The following is a 10854-nucleotide window of genomic DNA, read 5'->3' on the forward strand; positions in this document are numbered from 1 at the left end:
GGCCTCTCCTCCTCCTCTCCTGGTGTGCTCTGGGGGCGGGCAGACTGGAGAGACGCTTGCATTAATAATGCAACGCTGCCTGGAAACCGAACGCGCTGCAGTGAAGTGCTGTGTGGAATGCTAAAGAGGCATTTGTTTGCGTGTCGCCCGTTTGCATCCCTCCCCGTCCTCTAAAAGCACTAGTGCCACCATCCTAAGTTGGTGTGAGGGGACAAAGTGTGTGTTTGTGTGTGCAGCTCAGCAGACGTGAGTTTCCTAGGGGCCAAAACTCTAGCCTCGCTCGTTCCATATGTGTCTTTGTTGCTGTATTAACAGATGACATATCGACGCGCTTTGAAGGTTTTGAGTGACGGCTCTGTATTGTATTTGAGATGTTCGACAGTGTGAGTTAAAGAAAAGGAAAATTATCAGGCGTTCAAGCATCTTCAGCTACCGAGAAAGTCTCAGTGTGAGCTTAAACATACAATCACAGCCACACACAAACACACATTAGCCACATTGTGGGGTCTGTGGTAGGAGGATGTTTACTTTCCATTTACTCTCTTACCGAGGCGACTGATAGTATTTTCAAGCTGTTTTCGGTGGCTCTTTGAACAGGAGATTTCTCTGCAGCTAACCTGGTGCGACGCAACAAGTTTCCAGCGAAAGTGAAAATGCTGTGTGAGGAGACTGATTCACAGGCAGTCATTTGATGTATAATGTATGAGGTCCTTCACAGTCTGCACTCTCATTGGTAGCCGTTGTATCATATCACTGCTCTTTTGCATAGACTCATCTTAACATTGCTAATAACATCTTTCGCTCAAGTTGTCAGTATAGAGTTTAATTAATGCATTTTTTTAAATTATATTTTTCAGTTTGTCCTCGTTCAAGCTTTTTTTCGTTTTTCTTTTCTAGTTTTAGTATTTTAGGGCTGGCAAAGTTAATGTTCTAACTGGTAAAATTTTTATCAAAGTCAAGTTTTATTGCTATCTAGTGCCATTGTAATGTTTAATGCAGGCTGGTTATAAAAGTTTCAAGCTGTTCAAAAGTTTGGGGTCAGTTTCAAAAACTTCAAAAGTGACAGTAAAGACTTTTACATTGTTAGAAAAAAAATAAAATATATATTTCAAATAAATGTTGTTCTTTCAAACTTTCAATTCTCAAATAATTCTAAAAAAGTATCAAAGTTTCCACAAAAAAAAAAAAATCGTTAGAAGGTTAGAAGACCTATTTGTACTCTTAATTGACTGTAAGAATCACAATCTAAGAATCACAGTCTAATTTCTGTTGTAGCATTCGGTAATGATAACAACAGTGTGCCAAACATCATAAACTATAATTAAAATAATTATGTGGAGTTGCTTTGTTTTGTCTTTAATTCACTGTAAAGAGCCAGCTTGTTTACTAGAATGTACATTTTTATGAGCAAGATTAGAACTTTATGAAGCTAAATGGTCACTCCAACAAATTTTTATTACTGATTTAACATGGTACTGAATCACAATCTTGCCAAAAAGTCGTGGATGTTTTAGTCTTCTTCCATTCAAGTAGACAGTATACAGATACTATTAACTATTAGCAGCTTGGTTACCAAAATGTCCATCAAGTAAGTTAATTTGCCTTAAAATGACTTTGTAAACATATTGCATATTGCTCAAATTGCACTAATGACATGAGTTCAGTTTCCAGGGAACATGTAGACTGATAAAACACCCAAATTCACTGCAAGTCACTTTGGATGAGAGCATCTACCAAATAGTAACCAGCAAATGAAAAAAAAAAAAACTGTTTTGCATCTAATTTGGGGACGTTTAATGTTTATTTAGAATTCTGAAAAAGAAATAAGTCCGGGTTGGGTTGGCCCACATACCCTCCTTTCACATCCTTGTATATTACAGCAAGTCAATACCAATTAATCTTTACAGAGTAATCCAGCACATTGCATTCATAATCCACTCTCAGCCTTAAGCATTGTATTGTGCACTGCAGCGTTATCCATCTATTCGTTTCTAGTAGCCATCCCGGGAGGCAAAAAATATATACAGCACTTATGGCACGATTCCATTATTGCACCACTTTATTAAAGCATTTTAATATACCGAAGAAACACTTCAAAATAAATAAATAAAACAGAATAGTAATAAAAAACAATTTACAGCGGGAAGAGCAGCATATGATGTGTTTTCCCTTTTTATTCATGCATTTGTTGACATAAGAACAAGACAATGGGAGCGTGCACATACTTAGTATAATCAAGTGCTCGCCCCAGGACAGGAATATAATTCCTTAACGCCTTGCTTTCCATTTAAATTTTACACCATTTATAACGAACGCCTCGCATGAGTAATGCTTTTGAGCGCTCGTGAATTGCACCCGCTAATGAACGTATTTTAAATGTGCGCTTTATAAATTTAATCCACACACACAGAGACACGCGCACAATCTGTGTGAGGAGAAACATGCGGTCTCGCGCTCTGAGGCCCGCGCAGGTGATTCACGGCACGCCGCGGTCGGCGGAGAAGATCACCGACTTCAAATGTACATCCTGTGGTGTAACGCTATAATCACAGTAACCTAGATATATCACCGGGATGAGCAGATTGATAGGTTGTCGTGAAGATGATTGCGCCTTGAGACAGGAGAGGGTGTTGCTGGCAGTCCGGCGGTACATTAAGTCGAGGAGTAATTTTAGCGTTATGGCGCGTAACGGGGTCGCCGCAGTTTAGTGCAACACTTCAGAGTCTCGCGCACGCACCGCCGCCGGCTCTAAAAGATGAGGGAGATATTAGATTAGGAACAAGCAGCACGCACACATGCATCTGCCGCCGTTCTCTATGTTTCAGGGATGTCTAGGGACGATGGTGGATGGGAATCATAAAGAACTGAACGGTTCCTGTGGCGGTTTTAACTATTTGGCTAAAATATATGCAATGCTAGGTGTGTTTACACATTTTTTTCCCCCACTAGCTTATATTATTTTTAGAGGCAACATACATGCAATCCAATAGGCTTTAAGGGGTTAGTTCACCCAAAAGTGAAAATTCTGTCATTAATTACTCACCCTCATGTTCTTCCAAACCCGACCTTCCTTCATCTTCTAAACACAAATTAAGATATTTTTGATTAAATGTGAGAGCTCTGATCCTGCATAGACAGCAACACAACTGAAATGTTCCCAAGGACATCCATAAAACAGTCTGTGACATCAGTGGTTCAACTTCAATTTTGCGAAGCTACAAGAATACTTTTTGTATGCAAAGAAAACAAAAATAACATAATTTATTCAACAGTTCTGCCATTTTGGAGAGTACCACGCGCGCACTTTCCCATAAAGTAATCAGCTTTGTTTATGTTCAGGAGAACGCACGAATGTAAACAACGCTGATTACATAGGGTAAGAGAGCTCCCAGATTTCATCAAAAATATCTTAATTTTTGTTCTGAAGATGAATGAAGGTCTTACAGGTTTGGAAAGACATGAGGGTGAGTAATTAATGACAGAATTTTCATGTTTGGGCAAACTAACACTTTAACTATGATAACTAAAAGCATATTTCAACACATTTCATTCCTTTTTTTTTTTTTTTTTTCTTTCTCAGAATACTAGTACTTTGTTATATGTCAGTCAGTAATTAGACTGAGACATTCATTCAGGAATCGGAATGCACTAGATTCAGTAAAAATAACTGAATCAAAAGAGTCATTATGGAATTGGCATATAGCCTACTGGTCGCGCTTTTTTGTTGTTGTTCACTTAAAATAACATTAGAGTTGTTTGTTCGGGAATCTGACTACATTGAATGTGCTTTAAGTGTTTTATTCACTAGCCTAAATCTCATTTATTCGAGAATCACTGGTTGAACTATATGTGTTTGATTCATAAGATCAGTTCATAGGAGTCATTCTTTCAGGAGTCAGACTACAGTATATACTGGATGCACTGTATGTTATTGATAACTTATTTCTAAGATCAATTTATTCAGAATCTGACTGCATTAGTCGTGCATAGTATGTGTTTGATTCAAATTATACAGTTTCAGTGCAGGAGTCGTTTTTTCAGAAATCTTGCTGTATGTTCTTGATTTCAGTGAAAAGAACTAGAGTGACTCGTTCTGGAATCTGACTACATCAGTCGCACTGTGTATTTTTGATTGACTAAAATGAACCTGTTTCTAAGAGGTATTCATTAAGGAATCTGATTACTGGTTGTGCTGTATGTTTGTGATTCACTAAAATGAAACAATTTATACAAGTTGTTTGTTCAGGAGTCGGATTATGCTGGTTACACTGTATATTTTGATTCATTAAAAATAATCTGTTCGTGGTAGTCAGTTGTCCGGGAATCGGACTATAGTGCATGCAGCATGTTTTTGATTCACTTAAAGAAAAACAACAACAACAACAACAAAACAGGGTCGTTGGAGTAATTTATTTGGGAATCTGATTATAATAAGTACACTGTATGTTTTGATTTACTAGAAATAGCTTGTTTGTAGGAGTCCGTTGTTTGGGAATCAGACTATACTGGTTGTGCTGTAGGTTTTTTTTTTTTTTTCCTGTTTAATTTGCTAAAATTAACCAGTTCATAAGAGTCATTCATTTGAGAATGGACCAGACATCCTCAAAGTTCAAGCCTCAGACCTTTGGACCCCTCTGTAGATCATTAGCACTGAACTGTTAACATCTTGTCATCTGTTTCTTCTTCTTTTAAAGGGATGAATATTTCACTCAAAAGGGGATGTATCATTCACGATTTACTGCGAAACTGAATCAGCAGAGACTCCAGCCGCCTGTTTGCCCACAGGGCAGCTTTGGTGTGATGGGAGAGGACGCTAGTGTGTGTGTTTGTGTGTGTGTGTGCGGACAGCGGCTAGATAACGGAGAAACAAAGCTGTTTCAGTAGAGAGATGACTTAATGTGTGCAGACAGACAGAGTCACTGACATACTGGTGCCGTGTGAAGTGATGCCAAAACAGGGATAAATCTTAAATGTGCGTGCTGTGATTGTTTTTTTTTTTTTTGCTTAGTTTGTATGAATTAATGCAGGGCTCTTCGAACTTTGAATAACTGGCTTTAATATTTTAGCATATTATTATATATAACTATACAGCATATTATTATTTTCACATTATATTAGAATTTTACTAATGCTATCAATAGAATGAAATGATCAAAAGTACAATTTTAGGATTATTTATATATATATATATATATATATATATATATATCTCAATATCAAATTTGGCCAATGTAAAGCCCTAAAACACTTTTTTTTTTTTTTTCTTTTACCTTTTTTCGCAGACTCCTCCTTAAGGCCCTTTGGAAATCTCCGGACCCCAGTTTGAAAACCCCTATATACTAATAGAATGAATAGAAAGCTTGCCGTGTAAGTATTATTTGTTCTTTTTTTTTTTTATCACATTTTAGATAAATATAGATGTCAAATAGATGTCAATATAAATGCATTTCAGACTTGGAAATCATTTAAATATCTTACTAGGATGCCAAGATCGCTTCACACCAATTCTTATCACTTTAGGTATTGTTATGTATGGCACCATCCTAATGAACTGCACAAGACTAACACTTCGAAATGTGGGAAGGTGTCAGTGCTGATAACGGCCTGAAAACGTCTTTTTAACTCAATTTTTTTTTTGTTGTGAAGTTGAAGATGCCATTCAGTTGTTTTCTTTTACTTTTCGCTCCGCTATCTGTGAAAGATGACTAACATGTTAACTTTCACACTGTAAATATCACAAAGGTTAAAGGCAACTTGAAATACAACCTCGCAGATGGGGTCAACCAACAAGGAAGGTGATATTTCGATTAACAATTACAAAGACAAACATGACTTGAGACCATAATAAGACCAGAAACGTGTAAAGAAAGTGAATCGGGTCAGCTTTTAACATTAAACTGGCCATCTAAGTGTCTTTTGTTCAGCGTGAGAACATTTATTATCACTGTCTGCCAATCCCACAGAAGCTGTCTAGTTCCAGGACCTGCCAATGTTGTATAATTAATTTAAAACTGGCTGTATAATCCTGGATTGATTCTTTTGTCTGATTGACACCGTATTTTAAGCACATATGCTTTTTGATCTTCCAGAATGTATAATAAGTGTGCTAAAACCCTAACGTGAGAGTTATAGCTTTCAGACCAACTAACCCGGCAAACCAAGGAGAAAGAAGTCAATAATGTCCCTTTTCAATCAAGCTGTAAGTCAGTGACCATAAAGACATTCAAATTATGGAGAATTTTTAGTAAAGGCATAGCAGCATGCTCAATGCATGAATCCCTTTTAGTGCCTTAAAACTGCAGCAAGATCACATGAGTCAATGTCAGTAATTTCTGTAGCTTTTTCTTCACTAGCAGTGACCTAGAAAAAGCATAATAGCTGACATTTCTTATTCATTATAGTACTTTAATTTTAAATCTTTATTTATTTATTTATTTTTCAGAGGGATAAAACTACATTTGACTTTTGACTATATATAGTAATAGTAATATGATGTAATAAAATAATATTGGTTAACTTTCACAAGTGTTTTGAAGTATGAATCTAATTTGACAAAAAGGCACTGCACTTATTAAAAAAAATAAAATACAGTAAAAACACTGATTATGTGAAATATTGATACTATTTGAAATAACTTCATATTAAGTTTCATTTTTTACTAATATATAATGTGTGTGTGTGTGTGTGTACACATACATACACACAGTATATACACACACACATACAGTACATACATTATATATTAAATATGGTATATATAGTTATATATAATAAAATAACATTGGTGTAACAGGTGTTTTGAAATACAAATATATTGTATATTGTTAAAAAAACACTGCATTTGGCTTCAAAATGAAATATTTCTACAATTTCAAATAACTTAAATAATATTTTACTATGTTTAATATACAATAATATGTGCTGCTTAATCTTTTTGTGTAATTGGTAATACATTTTTTCAGGATTATGTGATAAAACATTCGAAGGAACAGCTTTTATTTGAAACTTTTGATCGATTTAATATATCTTGTTAAATAAAATTATTATTTTTAAGGAACTGCACTTATTTAAACAAAAATACAGTAAAAACAGTGAAATTGCTACAATTTCAAATAACTTCATATTAAGTTTCATGTTTTACTATATTTAATATATAATATGTGTGTGTGTGTGTGTGTGTGTGTGTGTGTGTACAGGCACATTACAGACACACACACACACACACACACACACACACAGTTATATATAATAAAATAACATTGGTGTAACAGATGTTTTGAAATAATAATATGTTGTATATTGTTAAAAAAAAAAAACACTGCCTTTGGCTCCAAAATGTGAAATATTAATGTACATTTATGTAACATAATACACACACACACACACACATACAAATATATATTGTTTAAAAATGCTGCATTTGGATGCATTTATTCAATCAAAAATACAGTAAAAACAGTAATATTGCAAATCATACTGAATATCAAATAACTGTTTTGTACTTATATACATACATATATAATAATACATGCTGCTTAATTTTTGTGTTTTGTCTCTAATGCTTTTGATCGGTTTAATGCTTCTTGTTGAATACAAGTATTAATTTTTATGTAAAAACAAATGTAAATGTCTACACATCACTGATATTTGATAATCAAATTCAGGCTGCTTGTCTGTTGTGCTCTCGAGAGAATCACATCTTACATCACCGGCCGTCATTATGACTTCATAATGGCTCGGATAGTTTCAGCTCGAACCATTTACCCAGCCAGGCCATTCCTGCAGTGAGAGCAGCCAACTCTCATCCAAGAGGCTTCACTGCCAGAGCTTTTTATCTCTCAGCCCTGGCTGCTTTGATCCACTGATGTGCGGAGTGAAATGTCTTATAGATGTAGGCACTGAGATGATGTCAAATATCAAAGGCATTCAATATACTACTTTGTTTTGTTGGCATACAGTTGAAAATCTCTATATTCTTTCCTTACATTCACTTTTACGCCAAGATGTTTTTCCATCTGTTGTTTTTCTGCACCTATATTGGTGAAAGACAATAATTAGTGGGATTTATGAAAAAATAAATCATGGATTAGTGTAGAAATAAAGATGAACTAAAGAGAAATGGGTTGTGGATAAGCAAAGGATAGCAATATCCTAGTGGCAAGGTGACCATGTCCATTTCATATTAAGATGACATGACATTTAAATGTCAAATTGGAGCCGCTTGTTTGTGTTAAACTCGCCTGCAGATTATTCGCTGGTCAGGATGGACACACATGAGTGTGTTCGGTCAGCAGAATATGAGGTCTGCCTTTAAAAAAACGACTTCCCGAGCGCAGTTATCTGGCAGCCAATCACACAGATGGAGCAGACCGAATCTTTGGGCAGCTGGAGAGGGTTGATCTACAGCCCTGGTTATCCGTGGGGAGATGACTATCTGTTTTGGTCAAGTGCTTGATGTTTTTTTTTTTTTTTTCGATACAAGCCCCTAACATGCTTATATACCTTGACTTTGACCTAAATAATCTATAACCTTGATTGCATTGAAAGAAATCGATTGAGCTGAAGTACAGTATGCAAGGGCACTGGTAGAGGTATTTAAAAAAAAAAAAAAACAAGTGAAATATACATGCACCTCATATTTTTCTACACTGTAAAATTGCTGTATTTTTTATTTACTTATTTTTTTTGAACACTGAATTTAAAATAAATAAATAAATAAAACTTAATAATTAAATTGAGCTGTGGTCAGATTAATAGACTATGGATACACAGAATCCAGCAATAGTTGTGATATTTAATTTTATTTTAAATTAAATGCTTATATTTTATGAATGAAAACACAGAACAAAATATAGGATAATTAAATATCCATTGTAAATAGCATTACAATCACAACTGCAATTGTTAGAAATATTGAAAATGTTATAAATATCATATATACTTTTCAATTAATAGATATTTTAATATTATATTTGAAAAATGTTTATGTTTTGTTTAATGTTTTCTGTTGTAAAATAAAATAAAATTGAATAATTAAATTGCATTGTGGTCTGAATAATTTCAGAGTATGGATACACAGAATCCAGCTAGTTGTGATATGTCAATTTAATTTAATTTAATTTAATTTAATTTAATTTAATTTAATTTAATTTAATTTAATTTAATTTAATTTAATTTAATTTAATTTAATTTAATTTAATTTAATTTAATTTAATTTAGTTTAATTTGAAATTAAATACTTATATTTTATAAATGAAAACACAGCACAAAAATATCAGATACATAAATAGCATCACAATCACAACTGCAATTGTTTTTAAATATTTAAAACCGAAATACCCTAGAAAAAGTACTCTAGAAAAATATTTTTTAAAGATTTACTACATATTTTATACACAAAATGCACACAAAGTACACAAATGGCAAGAAAAATATAAAATACATTAAAAATATGTGAAAATAACTAAAACTTGTTTATTAACTTGTAATATTTTAGCAATACATTTTAGGCACTTCTAAAATATTGAAAAATATTCAAATAAATCTGATTATAATACTAGTAATAATAATACTTTAGCCAATCAAATGTGTGCGTGTATGTGTGTGTGTATATATATATATATATATATTTATATATTATTATTTATTTTTTTTACACATACAGTACATACATTTTTATTTATTGAAATGAGTGGCCGCAGATTTACAGACTTACTAAAGGTGCAGTGTTGTGTTGTAAAATCCCAAAGTGAGCATCTTGCACTGATTTTCTTTAACGTTTCATGTCTAAATGCTGGTGAGAGAGGAGATGTGTGCAATAAAGTCCATGCAGTAATAGTACAATGATAAAAGAGCACTCGTTCCCTATCTTTCTCTCAGTGATAGTGTAATGGAGTGGGGTTGGTCTGTCAGCTCAGGTTGGCTGTTATGCTGGACAGTCTTTGCCCTGAAAACAAATGATCTCGCAGCGAGCCAGAGGCCCACACTTTTAGATTGCTGATTAGTACACAGAACATCCAGTCCCAAGATTCCCAGATCAAATCTGGCTCTGAGCAAGGATAGTAACACTGGGCCCAGAGGGGCGGACTGAAGCTACTGTTGAAAATGACTTCTGAGGGCTTCAGAACACAGTGCTTGGGATTAGAACGGCTTCTGCTGCCTTCTGTTGGAGTCCTTACGCCAGGGGAACACTATCCTCAACTATGGGGAAATTAGACGAAAAATCAAAATCAAAGATTCTCAGGAGTGAATTTGCTAAATGGTTTATGTTTCAACACATAAACCTGAATAACATTTAGGTGTTGTGTGTTTTGTGTCATGTTTTCATTCATTAAATATTATTTATTAATTGTGTTCTGACTCTTTTCAGAGCACATAATGAAATTAAGGCAGATAATAAATTAAGGTAGTTGATAAATTCAGTTAAATGTATAAAGACGACTGAATTTGTTTTGTCTGTCATTTCATGACAAAAAATATTATAACAAAAACATACTATTTCAAATTCACAACTGTGATTGTAAAAAAAAAAAAATATATATATATATATATATATATATTGGTAAGAAATTGCTAAGTCAGTAGATATTGGTAAGTCTTTCTCCTTAAAATGGGATGCTTAATTTTTAATTCAGTGTGTTCATTCAGTTTAATTCTGTGTATTTGCTTTTTGGTAATAATTTGTGAAATTTGCTTGCAATTTCTGAGTGAAAAATATTTTATTTTATTTTATTTTATTTTATTTTATTTTATTTTATTTTATTTTATTTTATTTTATTTTATTTTATTTTATTTTATTTTATTTTATTTTATTTTATTTTATTTTATTTTATTTAAAATTGAATGCTTATATTT

Source organism: Onychostoma macrolepis, chromosome 25 (assembly GCF_012432095.1).
Source record: "Onychostoma macrolepis isolate SWU-2019 chromosome 25, ASM1243209v1, whole genome shotgun sequence".
NCBI classification, from domain to species: Eukaryota; Metazoa; Chordata; class Actinopteri; order Cypriniformes; family Cyprinidae; genus Onychostoma; species Onychostoma macrolepis.